The sequence below is a fragment of the Lactuca virosa genome, chromosome 7, assembly GCF_052849685.1.
Source record: "Lactuca virosa cultivar CGN04683 chromosome 7, Lactuca_virosa_CGN04683_v6, whole genome shotgun sequence".
Classification (NCBI taxonomy): domain Eukaryota; kingdom Viridiplantae; phylum Streptophyta; class Magnoliopsida; order Asterales; family Asteraceae; genus Lactuca; species Lactuca virosa.
Window position 1 is genome coordinate 183,148,254 of NC_136432.1, and position 10,162 is coordinate 183,158,415.

The following is a 10,162-nucleotide window of genomic DNA, read 5'->3' on the forward strand; positions in this document are numbered from 1 at the left end:
CTAGATAACTATTGTGTGAATGAATAGACCAATGGGGATGCAGTTAAAAACAAATTTATTAATAAAAAAATAAGGGTAATATTGGAATTTTATATGTAATTAATTTTATTAACCAGAAATAAAATTGGATATATATGGAAATCCCTAAATAAATGATAAACATTTACAATAAAATCAACCATAAGCAATCGCTCATATATTCTTCTATCTTATTCACACACCACTAGCGGAGAGAAGGTAGGAGGACCAAATTCCCCTACAGCCAACCAACCTCCACCCCTTTATCTTGGAGGTCAGAGACTAGTGCCGTTGAACATCGCACATCACACCACCGCCGTTGAACACTGATATCGAACAATCGGAATTCGCACGACACGTCACACACCCCTTTCCATCTTCTCCCTCTGTTTCTATAAAATGACCGACGAGAGCAAAAAAAGATGGAAGAGAGGGATGACCTTCTTCTCATGCTTACTTCGAAAGATCAGTAAGTATTTCTTTTTCTTTATTCTCTTTTAAGGGTTTTCCATTGTTCATGGTTTTCCGTATAAAACCAACTTAAAGAAAACAAAAATGGGATTTTGGAAATTTTCAAAATTAGAGTTAAGCGTTGTAAATTAGGATGTGATTTTTAATTTGGAACTGGATGATGAGCATATAAGTAAATAATGAAAAAAAATGTCAAAACGATAAAAAATAAGAGAAACACTCGAAATTCTAACTTATTCTTGCGAATCTCGATTTGTCGGCCGGCTTCTGCCACCATTGTGAGCTACTGTTTGTGTGTTAATTTCTTATGCTACTTGTTTTTTAAGTTAATTTGTGCTGATTTATATCCTCTACATGTAATGAGTAATCAGTGGATAATCTATTGGAATAAATGTCCCTAAGTTTATTAGTTTTAATTGTTTTTATTTATGTAACTCTCATATTATGGGGATAACAAAGTCCAATATGAATTGTTATTGTTTTATGTACCAAATTTTCTTTTATTCTAAAGTTTTAGGTTATCTTTATTTTTTGAAATAATATGGTATTTCGGGTATGCTATAATTTATGCAATTTGAGTTATGTTGTTAGGGTTTCTTGATAATACAAATTATTTAAGAATATTTAGAACCATTCTTGCAGAATATTTACACAATCATTTGATTCTTAGAGAAGGTTGGATGATGGTGTGTAGAATGGAGATGAACAATTATCATCAACACATGGAGTGTGAGACGGAGATGAACAATGGTCGCCGAATGAAGATTTTCAAGAATGCCATTGAATGCTTATAGAATGGAGATTATAAGAACACTAACACTAAAACATTGTATTCTTATAGAATGTGATTGTAATGTGTTTTTTTGTTTAGACAAAACTGCAAATTTGGTCATTGTGGTTTGCAAAAATCTTTGGATGGGGTTCAAAAAGTTTCCAGCTTGCATGAAAGGTCCAAAATCAAGAGTTTCCGGTGAATTTGGTCCTAAAATCAGGAATTTTTTGTAAATTTGGTCCTTGATGGACTTTAAATGACGATTTTACCCTTTTAATTTCTTTTTTATATTTTTTCATATTTATTTTAATACTTACTTAAATAAAAATAAAATAACAAAAGAATTGGGCCCACCCCAACCGTCCCCCTTTTCTCTCTTCCTTACCTAACCCAAAATATATTTTCATCTAAACCCAGATCGATGCTTCAGAGTCTCTCGATGCATTGTTCCTCCATCCGACCACCATCGACGGCCAGTAGAGAACACTCTTCCTATGTCAACCCAAGCGGCGCCGATGTTTCCGTCTCTTCCCTTCCCTCTGTGCCGATATTTTTCTCTCTGCCGTCATCGAGCTTGATCTGCACCGTTACGCCGTCGAGCTTTCTCTGTGTTGTTCTCTTCCTTGACGATGAACATCAATGCTACAATCGTTGTCTAATTTATGGATTTCAGTTTCATGGTGGTTTCAAGACTCACTTGCACTTTTCAGCTGAATCGGGTTGAGCATTGCTTCTCTTATGCACCAATCGTCAAGGTATACAATTTATTTGAGTTAGAGATTATTAATGTTGTAAGTGTCATTCTATAAGGTTACATCAGCAAAAATAAGACGCTTGGAAATGGATTTTATGCAGACGTGTTTGATCATCTGATGAATGTATTTTAACAAAACATGAAGAAGGGAAAGACTCTATTAAACGACATATGCATGCAATATTCTCTAGCACTCTGGATCATGATTTGTGAAGAAAACACACACATGGAATTTCTGAGAAGAAGATGGTGGTCGGATTGGCAGGTAGAGGAAGAAAAAGTACAAGCAGAGGAAGAAGAAGGTATGAGAGAGAGAGGGAGAGAAAATGGATGTTCCCTGGAAAGACCAATGAAATGCTTACTGAAATGCTTGACCACGAAATCAAACCCAGTGCAGATAAAGATTTTTTGCTTCACCAAGAAATTATTTTTCTGATTCATTTAAACTTGGATCCATTGTTTTTGTTGCTGTAATCATGGATTCATATAAAGATTTTTTGGAGATGATGTTTCGTTATTCTTTTGTTGATGAGCATTTTTTGTTGATGAACTTGTAATGGTGGGTTTAAATAAAGATTCCCAGGGTTTAAATATGTGGCTCTGTGAAGGCCTTTAAGTGTGTATGTGTGTAAAATATATCTGCGTGGTTTAAGTTTTACAGGTGAACACAAGAAAGAAGAAGATCGATGGGGGACCTATTCCCTTTTTAAAAAAGAATTAAAAACATATTAAATTAAAAATAAGAAAATTAAAAAAAAAAAGAAATTAAAAGGGCAAAATAGACATTTTAACTTTTTTTGGACCAAAACTACAGAAAATTCTTGATTTTGGACTATCCATGCAAGTTGGAAACTTTTTGGACCTTGTCCAAAGTTTTTTTTAATACCACATAGACCAATTTTGCAGTTTTTTCTTTTGTTTATTTTTAAACCTTGATTCTTGAATAATGTTAAGAATAAATGAGTATTCATTAAGAATGTTTTTATTATTTAATAAATGGTTCAATAATTTGTTATATTTTTAAGAAGTTCATCGATTAAAAATATTTATTCGGATAGAATATATATTAAGGATGTTGTTATTTTTCAAGATATCCATAAACATATTCTTTCAGAACGTATTCTTTTAGAATATCAGATTATTTTTAAAAAAAATCCCTTGATTTTTGGCAGAATCCTACAACTTTGATTTTTCCTTTTATAATTCTCTTATAAAAGACTGAAATACCACTACTAGAAACCTGACTTTCAACGACAGAATTAGTTATAGATTCATTCCTTTGCTAATCAGTGATGGCTCATCGAGAGATCAACGGCGAAAAGCATAAATATATCGACCAAAATACTTATTGAATTTCAGAGAGGTATTACTGATGGATCAACGATGAAATGGTAAGCGTTTATCGACAAAAACAGTCCTTCACTAGTTCGTCGCAAATTTAAACCTTTTACCGAGGGAACAATGGTGGATTGCTAAAAATCAGTGGCCTTTTTTTCTTGGCCCTCACCAATCACTCGTAGAATTCAGATGCCTCTTTTTTTTATTCCCCGCTTTTCTTTGTTTTTTCCTTCCCTAGTTTATTTTCATTCCTGCGTTTCTTTCTTTTCCGTTCCCTCAATTTTCTTTTCATTCCTTCCAATTTCTTCCAAAGCCCTAAACGATTTCCTCATAAAGCCCTAATCGACCCCTGTCCACTGAAATCCCTTCTCTGCCCAAGAAATCACCTCCACCATTATCCACCTGCAGTGCGCCTCTTTGAAGTATACTTGAATCCTCTCAAAGTAAAACCTCATAAATCACATCCTTATTGGCTTTGCTCTCGGTCTGTCTCCCTTCTTCATAAATCACATCCTTATTGACGTCCGATCTGATGTCCATCCTCTGTTGCTTCAGATCGTAAACTCGAGCAAATCTAAATTAGTGTTCATCAACTTCCAATTCTGGTTTCTAGTAGTATGTAAGTTGCATTTCCATGGAGCTCTACCTTCCTTAACTCTTTAATTTTGGTTTTCCTAGGGTTTTCATGTTGATTATCATCTTGACTCCAATTTCTACTTTCTAGATTATATAAATTAGCGTACAATTTTTTTTTCTATATTTGAACCGATATGAATTTGGTACCAAGTGTAGGCATTTAACAAGGGGATCAAATTCAAAAGGCAACAATCATGAGTTTAAGAATGTCTCGACCTATTGCTATTGCTCGTATGTAGTTTTGTTCCAATACTCTTCTCTTCTATATTCCTATCTTCTTTTTAGGATCCATGTTTGGCTTTTTGGTCAAGAATATAGCTATTAAGTTAGAAACACAATACACATAGGAACAAGTGCTATAAGATGGACATTGTGATACATGTTCATGACAACTTCCCAAAATTTTGAATTTTCAACGACCTATTGCAGAAATTTTTGGAAATAAAGTTATAATTTTTCAACAGGTTTAGGAAAAAACAATACTGAATACTTGTTACCTGAAGAACTCCTTTTTTATGTTTATTATTATTGAATTCAGGAATCCCTACATACAGAGCATTTTTGTTTTGTATGATAGCTTTTGCAGTTATACCAACACTCACCTTCAAGTAATTATATATCTTTTTCTAAAATAAATTTACTCTTTTTTTATATCATTTTTCTTTGACTTGTTTTTATTTTTGGTTTTAGTGTTCAGAATGTTTATAAGGTTGTACGTTTGAGACATCGAAGTATACTAAAGGCCTTGGCTATGGTAATACGTAATAACATTTTTTTTTCTAAATCATAGGCTCATGTCATGAGTGTTAAAAGACTTTATTTTCCCTTCTTTATCTTTCCATGGCAGCTTGCCCCATTTGGTGTACTCTTGGCAGTAGTTCTGTGGTATGTGCCTTTTTCTATTTTTCTTACTCCATATGTCCCAAAAATTTAAACATTTTTTAGAAAGATTTCAGGATTTCTCATTCTGAGGCATTATATATGTACAAGGATTTTATGTCTCCATATGATTTGATTGGGAGTTACCCACATTTGGTTGTTATGGGAATTGGACTTGCATTTGGGTTCCTTGTGGTAAGATTCTCTATGGAATATATAAAAAAAACATTCTATTTATATTTCAGTTGACTAATTAATATGTGTTTTCCTTTTGATCATAGGGACGCTTCTTACAATTTACACTTCAGTTTTGATGTGAGGCTTAGCATATTTCTATTGAAATCTTGTTATCAACACCCATTTAAACCAAATTCATTCTATAAAGTTGATGCAGTAACCGAATTCATGGTCTCTTATTCATCGATTAGATCTTCTATCAAATGCTTCATCCATGGAGTTATCTCAAAGAGTAGAATGCAATTCCAAGCTAGATGTTTCTATTTCGGTTATAGATGAGTGTTTTATTCATGTTCTTGAAAGGAAAAATGGAATCAACTTAATTCATAATGTTTTTGACAATTGTGGGTATTGGATAAGTTAAGCTATACATATTACATAGTCTGTTACTTTCTTTACCCATTAAGTTGGTGTCTGAATTTGCTAATGGTTTGTAATTGTTTTTTGTAGATCAAACTTTAACCGGTTAAACTATAGTGGCTTCGTTACAACTATCTTGGAGAGGGGTGATGAAATGATTTGTGTTGCATCCATTGGACCCAACACAATCAAATCCTTCTTTGATCCAAAGTCTACTGCCAAAGTTCATGTAAGTTCTTTCTCATTTTTTGACATAAAAGAGAACTCCATTTTTCTTTTTGTAAAAGATCGTTGAATTGACTAGTCAGGGGCGTCTCAACCAGTTTAGGGGCTCTAAGCGAACCAAAATGTTGGGGCCCTTTAGCCTTTACTATAATACTCAATTGTATTTACATAAAAGTTCACTCTTTATGTTTTCTTAATGGATAATTTTAGTATGGTATAAAGGACTTTTCATGTTTTAATAACCTAAATCAACAAGAATTCAATAAAAATTTCTATATGATTCTTATAACACCTAATATACCAAAAGTACATAACAAACTTGTTACTAAAACCTATCATTCACTGTCAATGATTTATGGTATTGAGGACTAGATAGCTTAATCACATAGCTAGATTCTAATCGAAAAAAGTAATTGAGAGTGATCTGACTAATGAATCAAATCACCCCAACATTATGCTTTCTAAAACATTGATCAGTATTCTCAATGGATGTATGGTTATTCTAGGTGAACAACTTGAAAATCCTTAGTTGATTCTTAAACTGTTTCCTAAATCGTACCTTCTAAAGTTGTTATGCATCAAATTCCCATATAGTTTCAGCGTTCCATCATCACTATGGATGTCATAAAATAACAGACAAGCGATGCAGAGACTCGTATTGATTCATAAGATCCATAAATAAATTGTTAAGATGTGATTTTAGTCATATCCATTTCAATAAATGATAATACATGTAGAAGACTTCTAATCGAGAATCGAGATAGAATAATACTAAAATAGATTAAGGAAAGGAAAACGCCTAACAGTAACAGAATACTATGAAAGTGAAACGCATACCGATGAGGATTTGAATCGAGAATCAAGTTAGAAGTAAGAAGAATAGAAGATGAATGTGTATTGCTTTAGACTCGTTCACTCAGAAATTGGAAATGGATGAGATGAATGTGTCGTAGAAATTAAAATCGATAGAAGAATACAACGTCATTTTAGTTTCATGAGTGCAACGATCGTTGATTTATTCTTCCGCTTGATTTATTTGTGGTTACCGGATTGGATGTTTTAATGAATTAAACTTTTGGACTTTGAAGAATATGGGGCCCTAAGCGCTAGCTTAAAAAACTTCTACATATAGCCGGCCCTGTGACTAGTCAATGACTCTATTTATATGTAGGTTTTGGGTAGAAAATATCAAAACCAGCTCCTCGAAATGATCAATGCTTGGTACTTTTATTGTTTTATTAAATAATCTTTCATGAATATAAACTTTATATAATATGTGCAATTGTGCTGATAAAGAAGGGTAGTTCTATAATTTCCTTCCTAATTAAAAATCTTGTACCTATTTTTATAAATACTAAAATGCTATTAATTTTGGTGTAGTAGATGCTCTATAATGATCAACACAAATGTTCAAAGAATCAAATGCCAGGAGAGAATACCAGTATGTAAACACGATATTTTCTTTCACCAACATGTATTACCATTTACTTTTTGGTCGGAATATGAATTCAATTCCATTCCAGTCCAACATTTGGTTTCAAATGAGTAGACACTAATCTCCTTCGATCAACTAAAAAAACTCTGCTTGCAACAAATGCTTCCAACAAAGACCCCAGATCTACCAAAAACTAGGACATCACGTAAGCAAGTCTCCTTCCATTGCAGGAAAAAGTAAGTGGCAGTTGGTTCGCCTAATTACATGAGATTTAACAGGAATCGAAATCCAATTCCATTCCAATCCTTCTTTTGGATGTAAGATATGAAACAATGGAAAAGATGTATTCGAAAATGCAAAATAAAAGAGGAAATTGAGAATTATGGTACATTATACTTTGTAAACAAATGACAATCAATGTTTAACTTTGGTATTTTGATGTTAATGTTTAGTTTTGGATTCTATATTTATTTGATATTTTTGGTATTTAAATGTTAATGTTTGATTTGGGATTGTATAATTATTTTTTGTTTTAGATTTGTAATACAAATAAAAATAAAAAAGTTGATATCACTCATTTGCAAGGGATCAACGACGAAAAAGAAAAAAAAATCCTATATTAAATTTGCGAAGGATCAGCGACAACAAAATATAAAAAACATAGAATAGAGTTTTGCGAGGGATCAACAACGAATTAATGGTACTGAGTTTTGTCGCCGATGTCCTAAATAATTGTATTAAGTGACGAATTTGCAATGGATGATCTGTTGCTAAGGTCGCCGCAAGGAAAAAGTAATTCGTCACTAAATCTTTCGCTAGCTTATTAGCCACACTTTAATTGGCTATAGAGTATGTTTGTTGTTGATCCGTCGCAAATGTCCTTCAGCGACGGAATAGCGACGGATTTTTCTGTCTCTGAAACCTTGTTTCTAGCAGTGTACCCATATAACAATTATTTTTAGAAACCGGTGAATTAACTAACTACAATATAATTATGGAAATTATAATTAAATAATTCGTCCAAAATTGTTTTTTCCAGAATTCTCATTGGTCCATTCGTCTACACAATAGTTACCTAGAACACAATAATCTAACCATATATATATATATATATATATATATATATATATATATATATATATATATAGGGGATGATTCACTTGAGATTAAAAAAATAGAGATCTTGAGATTCAACCTTAGCCACATATTTTTCATTTTCCGCTCTAACGCTCGAGCATACCAGCAACAACATGGTATGCCTAATCATAAATGATTATATGGTAGAGAGGTATAATCATATATGATTATGCATGTTTATATGTATATGTCTAATCATAAATGATTATACATATATGTGTGTTCACAGACTGAGTAATCATGAATTACTATGATAGGTTGTTGCAGAAGAGGTGGTGGTGATAGAGGTGGCGGTGGTATAAGTGACAGAGGTGAGGTGACAACTGGTGTTAGAGGTGGTGGCGGTGACGTTTGTGGTGGTGGGGATGGTGGCGGAGGAGAAATGAACGAACGGCGCTATATAATCATTTATGATTATAACAGGCTGTCGTGCCAGTACGCCAGAGGGTTAGAGCGGCAGATGTGAAATATATGACTGAGGTTGAATCTCAAGATCTCTATTTTATTTTTAATCTCAACGGAACCTACCTCGATATATATATATATATATATATATATATATATATATATATATAGGTAGGTTCCGTTGAGATTAAAAATAAAATAGAGATCTTGAGATTCAACCTCAGCCATATATTTCACATCTGCCGCTCTAACCCTTCGGTGTACCGGCACGGCAGGCCTAGTATAATCATAAATGATTATACAGTGCCGCCCGTTCCTTTCTCCTCCGCCACCATCCCCACCACCATAACCGCCACCGCCACCACCACTACCACCACCTCTGACACCAGTCGACCCCACCACAGACACCTCCGTTACTTATACCACCAACTGTCATAATCATTTATGATTACTCAATCTGTGAACAGACATATATTTATAATCATTTATGATTAGGCATATACGTATAAATATGCATAATCCTATATGATTATACTTCTCTGCCATATAATCATTTATGATTAGGCATACGTTGTTGCTGCCGGTACGCTGGAGCATTAGAGCGGCAAATAAGAAATATGTAGCTGATGTTGAATCTCAAGATCTCTACTTTTTTTTTAATCTCAAGTGAACCCTCCCCTATATATATATATATATATATATATATATATATATATATATATATATATATATATATATATATATATATAGGCTTAGGTTATTTTATTCAAAATAATTATTGTGTGATTGTATGCATAAATGTGGGCCAATCATTTTACTTATTTTAAGAAAATGATTAATACATATTATTGAATTAAATATAATTGAAAAATATCATCTAAATTAATTACAAGGGTATTTTAGTCAAATAATATAGATTTAATCAAGGAAAATTGCATATTTTGAGGGATCATAGATTTTATTAATTTTAAAAATACGATTTTACAAATTATAATTTTTTTAATTTGGATATTCTGACATAATATGTTTATGAGTATATTCAAAAATAAAAATATTCTTGAACCATAAAATAATAAAAATATTCTTGAACCTATTTTTTAATCATGACTTTAAAATCTTCTTGTATAATAAAAAATTCTCGAACCATCAATTGAAGAATAAAAACAAAAATTACATTAATTCTTATAGAATACGAGTAACAATTGTTAAGAATTACATTTATTCTTAAAGAATAAAACTAAAAACACTTTCAAATCAGGAAAAAAAACATCAAAATCTAACAAAGAAACTAATACATTCGAAAAGAAAAATGTTGCTAAGAATCACTTCCAATTTTGCGGTCCGTTCTTCAAGTATCAACTTCTGTGAAAACAAATCCAATTATAGTTTAGTATCCAATAATGCATTAGCAAATGAAAAATGAAAAACTAAATTCCTTTGGAAAAATATGGGGACTTATGAATTGCACCAAAACCAATAACCAAGAATTGTAGAA

The 10,162-nt window shown here is 32.3% G+C and overlaps 1 long non-coding RNA gene across 1 annotated transcript; it reads left to right on the forward strand.

Moving 5' to 3' along the window:
* Positions 1-214: 214 nt before the first annotated feature.
* On the forward strand, positions 215-2,608 carry LOC145125607 (uncharacterized). Its single transcript, XR_013716075.1, has 2 exons — positions 215-2,016; positions 2,117-2,608. It is a non-coding gene; the product is annotated as an uncharacterized LOC145125607 (long non-coding RNA).
* Positions 2,609-10,162: the final 7,554 nt, after the last annotated feature.